Below are 20,880 nucleotides of genomic sequence, written 5' to 3' on the forward strand. Positions count from 1 at the left end.
CCTTTACCCAATGTAAAACACACAGTTTAAAATTGATTCCTAAGACCAAATCGAGGGGGTCGGTCACTTGATACCACGTTTTACTTTGCAAAAATAAGCTGTTACAGGACTGTTTCATTTACTGCAACTCTATTACTAATCAAATGTATTGTAAGGGAAACGAAAACAGGCTATGTGTTGCAGTAGGCCTTTAGAATAATGCTAAACATCATGGATTCCATCCAACTTGATGAGCGGGAAAGAATTGATGCAAGTCAGCCTGCACATCTACACAAACTATGCATATAGACAATATTAAATTGACAATAACCTGATGAGTGACAATATTAGGCCTATCCGATGTCAAATTGTATATGTCACGTTCGTCGTATTGATGAGACCAAGGTGTCTCGTGATATGAATACGTTCTTCTTTATTAAATGAAGAACACTAAACTAACAAAATTACAAAACGAACATGAAGCTATAACACGAGTGCTGACATGCAACTACACATACAATAACCCACAAAACCAAAAAGGAAAATGGCAACCTAACTAGGATCCCCAATCAGAGACAACAATAAACAGCTGTCTCTGATTGGGAACCAATTCAGGCCACCATAGACCTACATATACCAAAACCCCACAGAACACAAAAAAACCTAGACAAAAACACACATACCACCCTCGTCACACCCTGACCTAACCAAAATAAAATAAATAACTAAGGTCAGGGCGTGACAGTACCCCCCCCCCCACACACCCTCTAAAGGTGCGGACTCCCGTCCGCAAACCTAAGCCTATATGGGAGGGTCTGGGTGGGAATCTAACCTTGGTGGCGGTTCTGGTTCTGGACGCTGTGCCCCTTCTTTACCCTGAATCTGCTCTTGTAGCACTGACCCGTGGATCATCGTCGGAGGCTCTGGACTGCGGATCCTCGCTGTAGGCCCCGGGATCCTTGCTGCGTGAATCATCGCCAGATGTTCCGGACTAGTGTCCGTCGTTGGAGGTTCCGGTCTGGGTACTGTCGCCGGACGTTCTAGACTGGGTACTGTCACCGGACGCTCTGGACTGCCAAGGCGCACTGTAGGCCTGGTGCGTGGTGCCGGCACTGGTGGTACCGGGCTGGGGACACACACCTCAGGGCGAGTGCGAGGAGCAGGAACAGGGCGTACTGGACCCTTGAGGCGCACTGTAGGCCTGGTGCCGGAACTGGTGGTACCGGGCCGGGGACACGCACCTCAGGGCGAGTGCGGGAAGGAGGAACAGGACGTATTGGGCTCTGGAGGCACACAGGAAGCCTGGTGCGTGGTGTTGGCACTGGCGGTACTGGGCTGGTGACACGCACTTCAGGGCAAGTCCGGGGAGGAGGCACAGGATACATTGGACCATGGAGACGCATTGGAGATCCAGAACATAGAGCTGGCTCAATACATCCTGGCTGGATGCCCATTCTAGTCCGGCAAATGCGAGGAGCTGGAATAGAGAGCACCGGGCTAGAATAGCTCACTGGAGACACCGTGCGCATCTCTGCATAACACGGTGCCTGACCAGTTACACGCTCCCCACGGTAAGCACGAGGAGTTGGCTCAGGTCTCCAACCTGACTCATGCAATCTCCTCGTGTGCCCTCCCAAAATATTGGAGCTGCCTTTCGGGCTTCCATGCTAGCCGTCTACCTTCATATCGTCGCTGTTCCTCTGTTCTTTGGTATTTATCCTTGTAGTATCGCCGTTCCACTTTCGCTGCTTCTAGCGCCTCCTTAGGACTGCGATACTGCCCCAGCTTTATCCAGGGTCCTGCTCCATCTAATATCTCCTCCCAGGTCCATTTCCCCATTAAGCGCTGTTCCTCCTTTTCACGCTGCTTGGTCCTAAATGAAGAACACTAAACCAACCGACGGACGGACCGACGGACCGATGGACGGACCGACCGACCGACCGAGACGGTAAAACACAAGTGATGACATGCAACTACACATACAATAACCCACAAAACCAAAATGGAAAATGGCAACCTAAATAGGATCCCCAATCAGAGACAACAATAAACAGCTGTCTCTGATTGGGAACCAATTAACGCCACCATAGACCTACATATACCTTGACATACCAAAACCCCATAGAATACAAAAAACACTAGACAAGATCAAAACACACATACCACCCTCGTCACACCCTGATCTAACCAAAATAATAAAGAAAACAAAGATAGCGAAGGTCGTGACAGTATATTTTGTATATAGAGATACAAGTAGAGATACTGGGGTGCAAAGGAGCAAGATAAATAAATAAATAAATAAATAAATACAGTATGGGGATGAGGTAGTTGGATAGGCTCTTTACATGAGCATAAATCATGCGTGGGGAAACACGTCCTATGATGATATCATTGATGATTTTGCCTCAAGAAAGTGTAGAGGAATATTTTGATGGTAAGAATTTAATTCATACATTAAAATATTTACACACTTAGTAACATTTCACATTGTACGGCAGAGGTGAATTTGTGTAAATGACTGCTTAACTAACTATGTGACGTACTTTCTCAATTTCTTCCAGACAGTCCAGATAGACTGGTGCCCATCCTGATGCTGAAAATGCCCAGGCTGTAGAGGGAACCAAAGTTAATCGCACAGCGGTATAGGTTTTATTTGACTATTTTAAGACATATAGCTGCAGTCATAGCTTATATGCTTATGTTTACATTGTATAGACAAAGCTAAAATGTATAATATTGTGAGGACTGGACTAATTACCAGGCAGTAGAGCCAAAGCTCAGTGTTATATTTTATTATTTTCTACAATTTCTTATTTATGTTAATATTCACTTATTTTAAGATTATATATTGAAAATATTCTATTCAATAAATATTGTTTGTTTATACCTCATTCTGTTCTGTATAGGACTACTTATTCTTAGACCGGGTCAGGTAAGAGGGCCCCTTAGCAGAATTTTGCTTTGGTCAGGACCGGCTCTGGCCAGAGCTTACCCATGATGTTGCACAACAATGTAAGTCAATAAGGCATCATTTTAGCCAAAGTATGATATATTGCCAAATCCAAATGTGTGACTTCAGATGTTTCCGTGACTCTTACGTGTCTTTTCCTATGAGGTTTCACTTTCAGCCTATTGTACATTTTGTTTCAGGTTCGGTTTAATTTCAATGTTACCACCCACCAAAATGGCAATGTTTATTATTCAGAACCACTTGCTGCAAAGTTCTTTCTATTCACAAGTCATCTGAGAGGCAAACAGCTTTTCTCTGTAGCCTACACTCTGTATGTAACGACGTTCTTCGTTTGTCGAAAGAGAGTCGGACTGAAATGCAGCGTGTTTGTTACTCATGTTTATTAGTGAAAACAAATAACGAAACTATACATGAAATAACGAATAAATACAAAACAACAAAACGGAACGTGAAACCTATTACAGCCTGACTGGTGAAACTAACACAGAGACAGGAACAATCACCCACGAAATACAAAGCGAAACCCAGGCTACCTAAATACGGTTCCCAATCAGAGACAACGAGAATCACCTGACTCTGATTGAGAACCGCCTCAGGCAGCCAAACCTATGAAACACACACCCCTAATCAGCTACAATCCCAATAACTAAAAAACCCCACTAAATACAACAAACAATAAACCCATCTCACACCCTGGCCTGACCAACTAATTAACTAAAACACAAAATACTAAGACCAAGGCGTGACACTGTAGCTGTTTTATCTAGCTGAAACCAAAGTTAAAATTGGCTAGATCATACAAATTCACGAAAACAAAAATTAGCTTTTTCGTCTAAAGTTAAGGTTAGCAGTGCGGTTAAGGTGAGGTTGAAAATTTCAGGAATAGAAAAATGTAGAAATAAAATGGGTTTATGACTTTGTGGTTGTGTTAACTAGTGACGACCTTGGACATGGTCGCCGTGCCATGTAGCAAATTAAAATAGGGGGTAATTGTTTTTTTGTTTGTTTTTTTAATTTGTCAAATTTCAATTATTTTGTAGCTTGTCTGCATAAAACAAAGATGACATTTTATAAATTATGCATTTTAGAAACCGCTCCCCACGTCGCCCAAAGATGAATGGTTTTGACCGCTAACGTTTTAGGCAAATTCGTTTTGCATGGCCCTGGTGTGCAGGGTTTGCTAATTTTCAACCATTCCATTTATCTTAATGAGAAAAGCATGCAAAACTAAATTGTCCATTGCTTCAATACACCCTTCAAACCATTCAATAGGCTGTCCATATTACCAGAGCTTATATTTTTTCTATTTCTATGGCAGATTCGCAACTGCAATTGAGAAAATCCATTGATATATAGCTGTGCAATTTATATAATGCATTGATGTATAGCTGCACAATTTAGATAATGCATTGCCTTCAGAAAGTATTCACACCCCTTGAACTTTTAGCACATTTTGTTGTGTTACAAGCCTGAATTTAAAATTAATTACATTTAGATTTTGTGTCTCTGGCCTACACACAATAACCCATAATGTCAAAGTGGAATTATGTTTTAAGACATTTTTACAAATTAATTAAAATCTGAAATGTATTGAGTCAACAAGCATGTTCCCTTGTATACAAGCCTAAAAATGTTAAGGATTAAAAATGTGCTTAACAAGTCACATAGTAGGCTGCATGGACTCTGTGGGCAATTATAATGTTCAACATTATTTTTGAATAACTCTGTAACCCACACATATAATTATCTGTATGGTACCTCAGTCGAGCAGTGAATTTCAAACACAGATTCAACAACAAAGACCAGGAAGGTTTACCAATGCCTCACAAAGAGGGGCACCAATTGGTAGATGGGAAAACAATTCTAAAAGCACACAATGAATATACCTTTTAGCATGGTAAAGTTAATAATTCCACTTTGGGTGGTATATCAATACACCCAATCACCACAAAGATCTGAAATAAGTCAAGGGGTATGAAAACTTTCTGAAATGAGAAAGAATATAGCTATTTGATCATGTTCGTGTGCATGTTCAATATTAATGACGTCTGGAATCCAACATGGTTTCACTGGAATTATCAAACGACAAGAGTCAACAGTTCGTATAAGCACAGTTTAGCTGAGACTCATCTCTTGACAGGTAGGCTGATTATCTTAACTGAAATGTCCTCACATAACTTTCATTAGCTGGCTAAGGTTAGCATGCTAGCTAGTTACACTGACAGAATTTCAGTTCTAGGACAGGAATTACATCATCAGCAATCTTCTCTCATGGAGCGAGGACATTTAGGGACCAGGGGATATATCCAAATGACAGCAGTTTGACTGGTTTTATGGAAATTAAAAGCTGTGAAAACAATCCAACATGTTTCAAAAAATATTTCAGTTAATCTTGGATGCACATTTTATGTGGTTGAAAATGAAATACTGTCAGCTTTTATGTCACAAAGAAATTGCATGTTGAGTCTACACAACAGGTCCCTAAGCACGCATTTGCATTCTCTCATACTTCTCCACTCCTGTTTCTGAGACAAAATTGACATTTGGTCTATCATTTTACTGTAAGGGACACTGAATTCTGCAGGAGTTAATATTATAATAGGCTACATGTGAGGCTTACAGTCAGAGTCCAGACTTCAGTTACTATTCCCGCCACTTCAATTCCGGCATCCATACAGTGCCATTTGATAAATGTTTCAAGTTTTAATGTCACATGAACAAGTAAAGTGAAATGCGTAGAGATTTAACTTACAAAACACCAAAACATGTTATGAATGACATTTGGTGTTTGTCATTCATTAGGACTACACATGTCTTGTAACCTGAATGATGCATACACTGCTGTCCACGTGCGTCTCGATCTCGGCCACTCATCTCTGCAATGGCAACATTTTAGTGTTATCATAGAACCACACCACATTTTGGAGCGTATTCCACACGTTTTAATGTCTATTAGCTAATTTTTCATGTGACTCAAATGCAGCAAAGATAAGTAGTTCAATATCCTACCGTTTTCTTTATTGATTTCTTTATGAATTATTGTGATAGGTTTATGTTTTACTAGTACGTTGTACCCCACTATTTATTTTGCTGGTACTCCATACTAGACCTTTCGAGCTTACTTTGAACCGAGTTGAACTTACTTATTGTTTTCATGCATCAAAATGTAGGTTTACATCACCTAAATGTACAGCATTATTCTAAAATCAAAACAGCCATATTATGAAAGAAAACAAGCCAACTTAAGTTAGAATAAGGCATATGTCTCGGAAATAAAATATGTATTTCAAATAATCAAGATCTTTAATTTACTATAAGTTCCCCTCCATAACTTATTTGGACAAGCAGACATTACAGAACTGAACATCAATCCAATTATATACACCCTAATCAAAACTACAAGTGACTCAAAACAGCACCACGACAACTTGTGACTCGCCTTCAATCAAATGCTGCCACTTTCATTGATAGTTTAGACCTGTGGCCCTATCCGGTGACATCCTTTGGGACAGACTGTGATTAGATTGAAAAACCACCTGGGGTGGGCAAGAGTACATAATGCCCATTACGCAGCCAATTCTGGATTTACCGAGTAGCATAGAAATAATACTTGCTAGAAGCAACACAACAAGGAGTCTTGACATTTTTAATGGTGCACTCAACCATAAAGAGAGAGTTCAAGATTGTGGCAATGAAGCCCTTTATCTTCTTCCCCAGTGTCAGGTAAACTCATGGATACAATTTTTATGTCTCTGTGTTCGGTACAAAGGAAGTTAGAGGTTGTTTTGTGAGCCAATGCTAACTAGCATTAGCGCAATGACTGGAAGTCTGTAGGAACAGTTATAGCAATTGTGCTAATGCTAGTTAGCAACTTTCTTCAAACTGCACGCAGAGACATACAAATAGTATCTACAACCCACTGGGCACAGACGTCAATTCAATGTCTATTTCACGTTGGTTCAATGTCATTTCATTGAAATGAAGTGGAAACAACGTTGATTCAACCAGTGTCTGCCCTGGGGGAAGTTAAGATAAAGAGCTTCATTGCCAAAATCCCGAACGATTGCCTTTAACAACTTGTTAAACATTCCAAATAACAATTTGGATTAACATTCCAAATAACATTCCAAATAACAATTTGGATTAACATTCCAAATAAATCTGATCACAGCAGATGCAGTCATTAAATTTGTATAGGCAAGTTGTGAACACGAAGGGACATATCACACATTATTTGATATGGACTATAATTTCAATACTAGGCGTAAAAGGTCGCTTGAAAGTCAAATGTATTATTTAACCATGGCCATAACAAGAGTAGTGATCTGACCTTGAAGAACTTGCTTGAATTTGGCAAAAAAAATGTTTTGTGATCCCTTGAATATAGGATCTCCTAAAAGTATGTTTTCTTTTGATGCCTTTTTGAAGAAATTAATATTGATATGGACATAGAATAAAAACAATGCTGTTCGATCAAATAAATTATTATTTGCATTTTGCTTTACTAATTAGTACAGAAGAGAGAGTTGAAAACAATCAACTCTAGTACGTTAGCATTTGTCCTTAAAGAGCTGGTCACACACATCAGCTTACCTTGAATGAACTGTGTACTAATGTTTCATCCAAATCAATCACCACACAGATCTTCCCTGCGTCTTTTGACTTGATTTGAGGGAGCAAAGGTTTTTCTGGGACCTGAAAGCAAGTAGGTAAATGTTAGGTTAATGAGCCAAATGATGACATCAAATTAATAGATGCAATTAGATTATTTTGCAATGTTTGTGCTCTAAAGCAAATCAAAAAAACACTGTGACATGATGCAAAAACCATTAAAAAGTGTGCATGTGGGTCATGAATTAAACTGATAACATTACCTCGTGAAATTGTAGTGCGAAAACACACTGATAAAAGGTTTGCTTGTGAGGTTGAGAGAAATTAGTTATAGAGGAATGTGTCTATGGGGAGGGTGGGGGGGGGGGGGGGAATAAGACAGCAATTTCCAAACAGCTGGTGTTCTGTTGATGGAAAAAGTTAATGTCAATGTGACTGTGGGCTATCATGGGTCTGTGGGCTGACTATGAGCTAACCCTTCCCTCATCAAGTAGGCAATACCGACTATACTAGCAAGATGAAATGTGATGACCAAAAAGCAGCCTATAATGCTGTGGAATACAAATTTGTTTGCCCCAGCAGAGTAAATAACCAGGTCAGGATATCATAACTTTTATAGGCTGACATTAATACCACCTGCTGTGTCAAGCTTTAAGAGCCTTATGTTTAGCCATATCCTCCTCTTTTTCAGTTGTGTTGCCACAAATTTTATCCAACGCCAACACAGCCAAAGCTAAAACTGAATGGTCAATACGTAAAAATAAAAAAAACCTTGCCAAATACATTGACAAACACTGACAAACAAATATTTTCTCTGTCAAATTTCAGTTTGATGCAACACCTGAAACGTTCATATATCATTTGAAATTTGAAAGCAGAGCTCTAATCAAATTAGGTGCATGCTATTCAAATGGATTTAAAGAAAGGTGCAAAAACCTTGAAATACCTGGTCTCTAGGCGGAACGCAATACTCGCATTGACAGGACTCCTCAGACTCATCGTCATTCAGCTCCTCGTCAGACTCTTCAATTGGTTGTTCAGAGGCCACAATCTTAAAAAATTCATGCAACTCTGTTTTCTCATCCAGCTCACTTTTTTCAGCGTGCTCTGTTTGTTCGACATGATGTTCATCTGGCTCGCTGACCATGGAGATTTTACTATGTTCAGCACCATCAAAAGGGGGGCTTGTTTTCTCAGACACCTCCTCTGAAAGGTCCTCGGACTCTGGGGTTTGGAGGTACTCTGAAACAACATTGTGTTCCTCCCAGCCCTCAGACATATATGGTGTGTTCAGATCCTCACACAATTTAGATGACTTGTTTTGCTCATCTATCTCTTCCAAAGAGGTTGTAGAGGAATCAGTTTGATCTCCATTGAATTCAATACCATCAGGCATCGCTGGTTTGCTTCCTTCAGTGCATAGTACAGTGTCTTTGGATATAACCTCAAGTGAGTTAGGACATTCACTCTCCTCAGCACATGGAACAGCATGCTCTCCCTCCTCAGTGCACACTCCATCTTTAAAATATGTCTCAGGAGTGCTGTCATCAATTCCTTCATTAAAAGTATCATCAGAGTCTTCTTCATCACAGAATTGATTAACACTAGATTCATTGGCTTTGCTTTCATATTCATGGTGCTCTTCATCACTTGGTTCACAGACTTCCTCCTCAGCGCAGAGTGCATAAGCTTCCCCTTCCATGGAAAATGGTGTATGTTCACAGTAATATGCGATGCAATCTTCATCACACTGTTCATATGATTTATAAGCTTTGTCTCTAGCATATGGCTTGTATAATTCATCTTCTGCAATGCGTATTTTCTGGTCTTCTTCATCAAAAGATTTCTCTTTTTCAAAGCATGGTTCATAAGTCTGATCATTTTGGCCCTCATCTGCTTCATCATCTTCAACAAAAGACACTTCAGCAGAGGATCCATGAGAAGCTTCCTCTGCACTGTGCTCATACATGTTGTCCTCATCAACTAAGGGTCCATTGGCATGAACCTCACCAGCTTTATCTTCAGCAATGCAATCTTCCTCAACAAAGGGCTTGTGGGCCTCAGCCTTAATAGCATTGTCTTCTGCTACAAAAGCTTCGTAAATGTCAACTTCATTAGCTGAGGCTTCTTCAAAACAAGATTCACATCTTTCCTCCTCTGCAAAAGATCCAGAGGCTGATGCCTCATCATCAGCACAGTCTACATTAAATGTTCTGTCCCCAGCACAAGTATCATAAGATTGATCAACTTCTTCTTGACTAAAAGCTTTATTCTCATTGATTTTCTCGTCTAAAGCAAGTGATTCAAGCCTTTTTTTGTCACAGGGAATATGTGTTTCTTCCTCATTCATAATGGGCACTTGAGGTTTAAGTTGTTCAAAAATCTGCTCATGAACCCCTCCCCCTTCAAAACAGGAGGTATAAGGTCGCCTTTGAGAAAAGGTATAAGTATCCTTTTTATCGAATAAGTCAAAGAATTCCTCAACAACGACTGCATCCAAGTGAGGTTTTTCTTCATCAGCTTTGCTTTCCTCACATTCTACTGCATCTGGACAATTGTCAAAAGATCCCCATATCTCTGAACAGAATTTAGCTTTATCATCCCTGGATTTGTCTGGTGCTCCTTCTTCCACTAATGCTTCATAGGATTCAGCTGAATCAGTTAATAGGTCTGAATTTATACTGCCATCGATGCAAAATTCTAAATAACTTGTTTCAATGGATGAGCACTCAGAAGACTTGTCTTCCTCAGAATAAAATGCATTGCTAGGCTCATAGTATTTGTTATTTATGCTTTGATGTTGACTGGCATAGCTCTCACAAGAATTACATCGCTCAGTCAGTTCACACTGTACACTTGTCTCACTTTGCTCATAGAGATTGTTTTGCAGTTCACAGTGCCCAGAGGGTATATCATTTTCAGCAGATAGATGACTGCATTGTTCAGCAAGGAAAGTTTGCTCAGTGGGTCCACAAACTTTAGAGACATGTCTACTTTCATTGGGATCAGCTTGTTCAGCATAGCGTTGAGAAGGCATGTTCAAATCTGAAGAATGTATAGGTTCGAATGTTGTGCAAAACTCTGAGTCAAAAAGCCCACAGATTTCAATTTGTTGAACTGTAGGCTCAGCGGGCTTTAAATCATCATTATATGACATTGTAGTCTCATTATATTCTGTTGGATGTTCAATATTGTTGTATTTTCCTGAATACTCACAAATACCAGTGCAGTGCTCAAATGATCTGATTGATTTAGTAGATTCAGAGATGTCAGGTATGAAGTCATATATCTTAAATTGCTCAAAAAACTCAGAGCTCTCAGCAGGTTCGCTTGGCTCAAAGGACATACAGTGTTGATCAGAAGGCTTGCATTGTTCAGATGACTGAAAGTGTCCTGTGCAATTTTCGCAGTGTTGCCTAAATACAGAAGCTAGACAGTCATTAGCACAGTGCTCAGAGGACTTGCTGAACTCAAAGCACTCACAATGTTGAGTACATTCTTCAAATGATTTACTTAACTCGGAAGACTTACACTGATTAGTGTTATTGTGAAGAGCTGGATAGTCCTCACAGGGCTGGTTGATCCAATGTTCAAAGCCCTCAGAATGCCTATTATAATGCACAGAAGGTTTACTCTCCTCTGCATGTTCTACATTCATGTTGTAATGATCGGCACTGTGCACAGAGGAATCCATTTGTCCATTGACCTTTTGGGGTTCAGTATAGTCCAAAGAGTTTTTTCTTTCGTCCACAATGATGCAGGGTTCAGCAGATTGCTCAGAAGGCTTGCTTGAATCCATGGCTTCAATTAGTTCTGACACCTCACAGTGTTCAGCAGGCATGCTTTTGGCAGATGTGTCAAAAGCTTTGCTTTGACCAGAGTGCTTCTTTAGGTACACAGGGAGCTGACCTTCTCCAAATAGGTTTGTAGTGTTCAGAGGTTTTAAACTCTTCCAAGCATAGAGCGAGAGAGTTGTTTTCTCAAGGGAGGTGACAGAGTCCAGAGGGCTGGCAGGTCACAGACAGCTCCTTTGGTACTAGTGGCTTGCACTGCTGGGGGTCTTGACTGAGTCCACAGCCCGCCTGAGACAGCAGCAACCCCACTGAGCCTAGCACACAGGTCCCTTTCCAGGAGACCTAGCACTTTATTTTGGGGCTTCAGGAGACGTGACAAATAACTCCTGGAATATCAAATCACTATAAAAAGCTGAAGTAAGACATTAATCTGAAACTGACACACGAGAAGCGTCTTGAACACCTGATCTGTCTATAGCGAGCTAACTGCCATGTTGTTTCCCAAGAATGTGTTCAATAGAGTCTTGAACACCTGATCTGTCTGTAGTGAGCTAACTGCCATGTTGTTTTCCAAGATAGAGTCTTGGCCGGCTTTGTCATCTGCCCAAAAATTGGAATAGCCTGATATCATGTCCTGTTTAGCAGGGAATGCTGTTAAGTGATTCACCTTAATACACTGACACAGAATGACTGTGGTCTGATAATACATTATAGTTTGTGCTGATTTTATTTTATATCTTTTTTGACTCATGGTGTCATCTGGATTGATTTATTTGTAGTGAAATATTTACTTTTAAGGGGGAACTGCAATAGTTTATTGACCAGAGAGCTTGTAAACATGAAAGGACATAGCGCAAAGAAAACATGTGTACCGACCATGTGGCTCTCAATCATGTTGACCACGTGTGAGATAGTCAACATCACAAGAAAGGGCAAGAGGGAGAAAGAGATGTAAGGACAAAGACAGCTTACTTTTGAAATTGTCATATTTTCTTCCACCAATAAGAGGGCATTGTTGTTGATGGGGATTGTTTTGTTTCTTTGTGACATAGGCAGCAGAAGAGACTTTGGAAAAAGCCACGATTGCAGGGTTTCTTCGAAGAAACGGCATGGGTAGGGAGTCCTAAAAGAGAAACTATTCAGATAGTATTCTGTCGTCCTCCTGTTACCTCACTGTGGTTGTAGCCGGGGCTTATGTAACAAAGTCAGGTGCCACCTCAGTCATGGAAATAGTGAAAAAAATATAAAGTGATAGGAACTAACAACATAAATCTGTCAAATTAATCACACAAATAGTATATAATAAATAAATGTATAATATTTTAAATAATAATTTAATTTAAAATAAAAAAGTTACGTCTCTAGTTGATAGTCATGACTATACCTTAAAAACAGTATTTATTTGCACACCCTTATATTTTCATTGGTTTACATTTTCTAGGCTTAGTTTGCAATACAGCTGATTTTCTACAATTTTGAATCATCGTGTGGAATCTTTCAGTCAATATTTTTTTTAATCGTCTTAGAATAGTCACAAATATTCAGTAAGTTAAGTCTGAAATGTGGCTCTATTTCTTCTCTTTAAAGATATTTCAAAGTCCATGTGACTGACTAGATAGAGGTGTTTTTCAAATGATTTAAGCTAAAATCCAACCTCATCTATTAAATCACTATCGCACATTAAGACTCATCTGGCTATAGCCACTTGGATGTAGTTATGAAAAGTCAGATAACATCACTTGTTCAGAAGTCGCAAAATGTATCTAAGAGTTATATTGCACTATAGACAACAATAGTTGTCTAAATCAACAGAATAATATAAAATAAATACATTTTGTCTTGTTTTGTGACTAGTAAAACAGTGCTCAAGATTAAGATTCTATGTAGCTACAGTTCCTTGGCTCAAACACATCTGAGAAACTAGCTTACTGACAGAGAGTGATAAAAGTTGGTCTTTGCAGGACAACATCTGTGACAAATTAGCCTATTTTAGATGGATGGAGAGCTGTCATCATGAGAGATTAGGGTGCCACGTGACACTGAAGCTGTTGTCAAAAGTGTTCATAGGTGATATTTTCTTTCTTTTAAACAACTCTGTCATAACCTTCTGAATGGATGAGAGGGCACTTGAAGCCACTGAGTAAGGGTGGGCGACTGACAAGTCTCTCATGACAACTCAAACATCAATGGAGTAACACTGTAAAACATATTTTGCCAGATCAAATCCTCCTTAAAAGAAAAATAATTTTGTTTCCAAGGGACTCCGAGAAAACAATGTTCTGTAATTTGTTTAGAATTAGGTCATCTTCAATTTAAATGTACACCTGTTTCATAATATAATGTCGAAACTATAATTCATCAAATATAAAACTGACCCGAGTGGTGCAGCGGTCTAAGGCACTGCATCTCAGTGCTAGAGGAATCATTGCAGTCCCTGGTTCAAATCCAGGCTGTTTCACATCCGGCCGTGATTGGGCCCCCATAGGGCCCAGCGTCGTCCGGGTTTGGCCGGGGTAGGCCGTTATTGTAAATAATAATTTGTTCTTAACTGACTTGCCTAGTTAAATAAGGGTTAAATAATAAAATAAACATTTACAATGGGGCAGCAGGGTAGCCTAGTGGTTAGAGCGTTGGACTAGTAACCAGGTGGTGAAGTTAACTCGACCCACTTCACAAACCTATTAATGTTGAACTGAGAGGACAATTGAAGATATCTTTCAATTGAAGCTGAAACTGGACTGAGACACATGGGATTATGCATAGTTGTTTGGGGCTTACAAGTCATGACGTTTGTGTGCAAACATTTGTGAAGGAACTGGGCAGGTGAACGGAGGGGTGTGAAGAAACATCACGCTGCCCTCCACGTTAGCTCTTCTGATATTACACATCAGAGCACTTTAAAATAGCACACCACGAGCAGCTGCTGACAGTGGTTAATGATGGGATTCTTTGTATATATAGCCCAGCGTGCACTCACTCCAGGCCATAAACGGAGGCGCAAAACAAAACCTTTTTGTGTCAGTAACAACCACAGGAGGAAATGGTTAAGCCTCATGTTTATTTGATGCAGCTGAAGTTCTAATGTAGTAAATGTACACATACAAATAAATGAATCAATAGAAATTGAATTTCAATTGGTTAGTGGTCCAAAAATCAACAAACATTAACCACCACATTAGTAGTTCAGTTCATGAGGTATCATGTGAACTTGACACATGCAGTGTGACACCTCTATTCCCCTGCTCACACCCCGTCTTCCAAGAGGCTACAGCACTGATAATGAGGTTACAGTTTTACAAGGGGAAAGGGTTACTGAGGCCAGCATGTTTTAGCCCACTGTGTTAAAAGTGGCTTATCTAGGGTCTCTTTCGGGCACACCTCGGCTTCTATTCCAATCCAGACAGAGACAGGCCCACTCCATGTCTGACTTTACCGCCTCGACATAAGATACCCTGTTACAATCCGACAACTTGTTTCACGCCATCTGGAGCAAGCTGGACAGCAGCAACAGTGTCATTAGGCCTGAGTTGGGGTAGGATCTATGTTTAGGTCAGTGTTAATTTTGGCACTCTTTTTTAGATTTAGTGTAGTTTTTGTAATTTTGACTAAAATATAATTAAGTCTTAGTTACATTTTTGAATAATGATTTAGGGTAGTTAGTCAAAATGACGAAAACAAGAGGGCCATTTAACGTATAGTAAACGTAAATCACGGACTCCCATATGCACAAACATATATATTGCACGTGAGAGAGAGAGAGAGGCACTATCACCAGATGGTACCACAAAGTAGTATGGGTTGCACCTCGATCACTCAGTCACTTCATTGTTACCAACTTTCCACAGACACCGCAGCCACATTGATGTCCAAAAATAGAGTTGGGGATAATAACTTTGAACAGGAGCTAATGACTGTTTTGCCCAGTAATGTAGTTGAGTCCCAAAACCTCAAGTCCCAAGTTCCCTGTGCTCAAGTCCAAGTGACCAATATTCAAGTCACGAGTCCCTATGACTGACGTCCGAGTCCCGGTGCTCGACTCCTAGTCCAAGTGCTCAAATCTGAGTCACTTGGTCTAAATGAACTCAAAATAATGTTATTTACCCAGTCAGATATAGCGTAGTGGCATATAGCTTAGTTTTCCTTTCTTTCAGTGCCACCAAGTATTTGCATATAGGTTACTGGTAATGTTAATAACAGGGCTACGTTCAGCTGAAAAACTTTCTTGAACATTGCAGATAGAAATTCCCTGTTTCAGAAGAACGTTCATGCAATGAAGGAAATGTAAAACTTGTAGTGCATTTGAAGTTTAAAAAAACTTGACTTTCCCTTTACGAAAAATGTTTCAACCCCTACAAAAATGTCCATTAATTATAATCCCATAATAATTCATATTTCCTGTTTTTGCAGGATAATTTTCCTGATGTAGCAAACTGTCTCAAATTAAGATCCTACATCTGTATATAGGGAGTAGGGTGCAATTTGGAACAATACTAACCAAACACTAACTCTAAACAGACACTATAGCATCAGGCTAAATGTTTGATGTGTTGAATTTACATGTTATTAAATATGCAGAATACGAACATTCCATTCTAGCTAAACAATGGATATGTAGCGTTTTGCAATATATATCTAAAATCTATGAATAATAAATCTGAGAACACACATAAAGGTACCCATGAGCATTTCTGTCAACAATCAAATAATGAATGCTAAAATATAGGCAGGCTACTAATTCCATGATTGCTTTGAACTAACACTAATTTATATACATCTATACAATTTATTTGATTTTGGTTTACAGATTACAAAATTATCCTAGACATCTTCTCACTCGGTTAAAAGTTGTGTAAATTGACAGGGCACAGCAAAAACACCCTTTCCTCTAGCTTGGCGCCCCTCTCCTGGACTGCAGTCACAGCCACATGACCTTTGACCAAGAGGAAGTAAACCAAGAGAAGATGAGAGAAGGCCCTCTACATTGTACCGCGACCTCTAGATTGTACATTCAGAGCTCATATGATCCACAATGTACGAGAGAGTGAAGGAAAAGTCTCACCATAATAATTGCTAGCATATATATTTCAGAGGATTATCTTGATTGGACAAACAACCCACTAGGCATAAACTGGTTGAATCAACGTTGTTTCCACTTCACTTCAACCCAATCTGATGACGTTGACTCAACGTGGAAAACTGATTGGATTTGAAAAAACTCATGAACAGAGCATTTTGTATTTTTTTGCGACCAAGCTTTAACTTCCTGAGTGATGTCTTGAGATGTTGCTTCAATATATTCACATAATTTTCCATCCTCATGATGCCATCTATTTTGTGAAGTCCCTCGTGCAGCAAAGCACCCCCACAACATGATACTGCCACACCCATGCTTCACGGTTGGGATGGTGTTTTTCGGCTTGCAAGCATCCCCCTTTTTCCTCCAAACATAACGATGGTCATTATGGCCAAACAGTTCTATTTTTGTTTAATCAGACCAGAGGACATTTCACCAAAAAGTACGTTCTTTGTCCCCATGTGCAGTTGCAAACCGTAGTCAGGCTTTTTTATAGCGAGTTTGGAGCAGTGGCTTCTTCCTTGCTGAGAGGCCTTTTATGTTATGTTGATATAAGACTCAAAATCATCCCAAATTGCAGGCTTAACAGAGCAAATGAAATGTAACCACACTAAAATCATATATATATACATATATAAATCATATAATATCAATTATGATAAAAGTTAAAGAATAGGATTAAGCCAGTTACTCAGGTGGAACTATCCAAGCAATACATATCTCCTTTAAATGTTGATATTTGGTTGCGTTGTCAACCAAACACAATTCAATATTAGTTTTGTAGTAATAACCTAATTTTAAGGCTATCTTACAAACTAATGTAACAGTATTTATTCAACCTAAAAACACATCCATGGCCACATTGAGGTTACTGTAACAATAAATGTCTTCTTACTGTATGTAATCATAGAAAGTGTGTATGTTTAGGGTCACAGGTCTTTGGAAATCTTCACAATTTGTAAAATAATCTGCACAGAATCTCAAACGGCACTGATCACTTCAACCATGTACTTAAAAAATGTCAATTTGCAATCCAGGTAATTTGGATGTGTGAATAGATGAAGCACAGTGATAACACAAAATATCTGACATTGTATTCCCATTTGAACTACAGTGTGTTTTTAAAATGGTTGAAAGCGCAGTGATATCACATTTAGGTCCCAACTGAACCAAAAATCAGACGTTGATTTTCCATTGGAATTTGGTTGTGCTTTTATCTTCTTATGGCTGCAGGGGCCGTATTGAGTAGCTTGGATGAAACAGCCTGCTCCCCAGTCCCAGTTGCTAATATATGCATATTATTATCAGTATTGGATAGAAAACACTCTGAAGTTTTTAAAACTGTTTGAATGATGTATGTGAGTATAACAGAACTCATATGGCAGGCAAAAACCTGAGAAGAAATCCAAACAGGAAGTGAGTAATCTGAGGTTGGTCGATTTTCAACCCAGCCCATATTGAATTCACAGTAGGATATGGATGAAGTTGCACTTCCTATGGATTCCACTAGATGTCAACCGTCTTTAGAGACTTGTATGAGGCTTCTACTGTGTTGTGGGGCTGAATAAGAGCTGAATGAGTCAGGTTTCTGGCAGAGAGCCATTTCCTGGTCGTACGCATTTCACATGATATCGACCTGCGTTCCATGGCTTCTCTCTACACCAAGGAATTCTCCGGTTGGAACTTTATTGAAGATTTATGATAAAAACATCCTAAAAATTGATTCTTATACTTAGTTTGAAATGTTTCTTCAACCTGTAATATAACTTTTTGAAGTTTTGGTCCTAAGTGATGCGGAACCTTCTGAGCGCCGTCTCAGATTATTGCATGGTTTGCTTTTTCCGTATTTAAAAAAAAAATCTGACACAGCGGTTGCATTAAATAGTACACACAAAATACTTGTCTCAATGTCAACAGTGAAAAGGTGACTATGGGCTGCTGGCCTTCTACGGTAGGCAGAGTTCCTCTGTCCAGTGTCTGTGTTATTTTGTCCAACTTAATCTTTTCTTTTTATTGGCCAGTCTGAGATATTGCTTTTTCTTTGCAACTCTGCCTAGAAGGCCGGCATCCCATCTGCTTCTCAAATTAGACCCCAAACTTTTGAATGGTAGTGTATGTATATAGAGTACCAGTCAAAGTTTGGTCACACCTACTCATTCAAGGGTTTTTCTTTATTATTACTATTTTCTACATTGTAGAATAATATAGTGAAGACATCAAAACTATGAAATAACACATATGGAATCATGTAGTAACCAAAAAAGTGTTAAACAAATTTGTGATTCTTCAAAGTAGCCACCATTTGCCTTGATGACAGCTTTGCAAACTCTTGGCATATCTCATCCAGCTTCACCTGGAATACTTTTCCAACAGTCTTGAAGGAGTTCCCACATATGCTGAACACCTGTTCATTGCTTTTACACTTCCTTTTCCAATCTGCGGTCCAACTCATCCCAAACCATCTCAGTTGGGTTGAGGTCGGGTGATTGTGGAGGCCAGGTCATCTGATGCAGCACTCCACTCTTCACTCTCCTTCTTGTCAAATAACCCTTACACAGCCTGGAGGTGTGTTGGGTCATTGTCCTGTTAATAAACAAATGATAGTCCCACTTAGCGCAAACCAGATAGGATGGCGTATCGCTGCAGAATGCTGTGGTAGTCGTGCTGATTAAGTGTGCCTTGAATGCTAAATAAATCACAGACAGTTTCACCAGCAAAGAACCACCACACCATCAAACCTCCTCCTCCATGCTTCACGGTGGGAACCACACATGCAGAGATAATCAGTTCACCTACTGTACTCTGTCTTACAAACACATGTTGGTTTGAACCACAAATCTTAAACTTGGACTCATCAGATCAAAGGACAGATGTCCACTGTTTTAATGTCAATTGCTTGTGTTTCTTTGCCCAAGCAAGTCTCTTCTTCTTATTGGTGTCCTTTAGTAGTGGTTTCTTCTCAGCAATTCAACCATGAAGGCCTGATTCACGCAGTCTCAGCTGAACAGTTGATGTGGAGATGTGTCTGGTACTTGAACTCTGTGAAGCATTTTTTGGGGCTGCAATCTGAGGTACAGTTAACTCTAATGAGCTTATCCTCTGCAGCAGAGGTAACTCTGGGTCTTCCTTTCCTTTGGCGGTCCTCATGAGAGCCAGTTTCATCATTTTGCTTGATGGTTTTTCCATCTGCACTTGAAGAAATGTCCAAGTTCCTGAAATTTTCCAGATTGACTGAACTTCATGTCTTAAAGTAATTATGGATGGACATTTCTCTTTGCTTATTTGAGCTGTTCTCGCCATAATATGGACTTGGTCTTTTACCGAATAGGGCTATCTTCTGTATACCACCGCTACCTTGTCACAACACAACTGACTTGCTCAAACGCAATAAGAAGGAAATAAATTCCACTAATTAACTTTTAACAATGCACACCTGATAATTGAAATGCATTCCAGGTGACTACCTCATGAAGCTGGTTGAGAGGATGCCAAGATTGTGCAAAGCTGTCATCAAGGCAAAGGGTGGCTACTTTGAAGAATTTCAAATAAAACATAGATTTTAGTTTAACACTTTTTTGGTTACTACATATTTCCATATGTGTTATTTCATAGTTTGGATGTCTTCACTATTATTCTACAATGTAGAAAATAGTACAAATAAGGAAAAACCCTTGAATGAGTACTGTGTCCAAACTTTTGACTGGTACTGTATATATTGATTCTTGAAGGATATAATTTATAAATGCCTCATGAGCTCAGTTCAACTGAAATACCCCATCAGAACCCAAAACACAAGCTTGTTTTACCGCAAATGTTTGTTTACAATGTAAATGTAAACAAACACTGAATAGCCTCAAAACATTTTCAAAACTATACTTTTGATATCGTGCATGGTCAGACATTGCATCCATAGCTCTGTCTATCAATTTTGAGTGTAGTTAAATTTCTACAGGCCCATCCCTCAGCTTTTTACTGAAACACAAGCGAGGTGGCCGCTTTGTTATAGTTTCAATTAAGGATTCTAGCTTTTATTTATGTACTGTATGCCATATCTTTCAATACAGCAATATTCTTTTCCAGAATTGATTTAATCAGTTCTATTGAGGTGCTTGTTAAATGTAATCAAGAAAGATAAAACACAAAGCTCAATTGAAATAACACAAACTGCTACTTTTGGGTTTAAGTTGTATGTTCTTTATTATTATTTATAACTGCCATGCCTATCACATGCCATATTCAGAGGTTCCACAGAGCAAAGAAGTTTAAGAGCTGCACCAATTGTGATTACTCAAGCAATCCAATAAACAAACAACCAAACAATCACAAAAAAAAACAATCGAGTAACATAATGTCTTTGTCCCCCCCTGAAAAATCGCACAACAAAGCCGATATTGATTGTCAACTTACAAAGTATCCATGACATGGGACACTGCAACACATTCAAGGTATAT

General features: G+C 39.3%; 1 pseudogene; it reads right to left on the minus strand.

The window, feature by feature from the left end:
- The window catches only part of LOC135547778 (carboxy-terminal domain RNA polymerase II polypeptide A small phosphatase 1-like), a 48,357-nt pseudogene that overhangs the window by 25,984 nt on the left and 1,493 nt on the right, over positions 1–20,880 (minus strand).

Source organism: Oncorhynchus masou, chromosome 10, assembly GCF_036934945.1.
Source record: "Oncorhynchus masou masou isolate Uvic2021 chromosome 10, UVic_Omas_1.1, whole genome shotgun sequence".
NCBI classification, from domain to species: domain Eukaryota; kingdom Metazoa; phylum Chordata; class Actinopteri; order Salmoniformes; family Salmonidae; genus Oncorhynchus; species Oncorhynchus masou.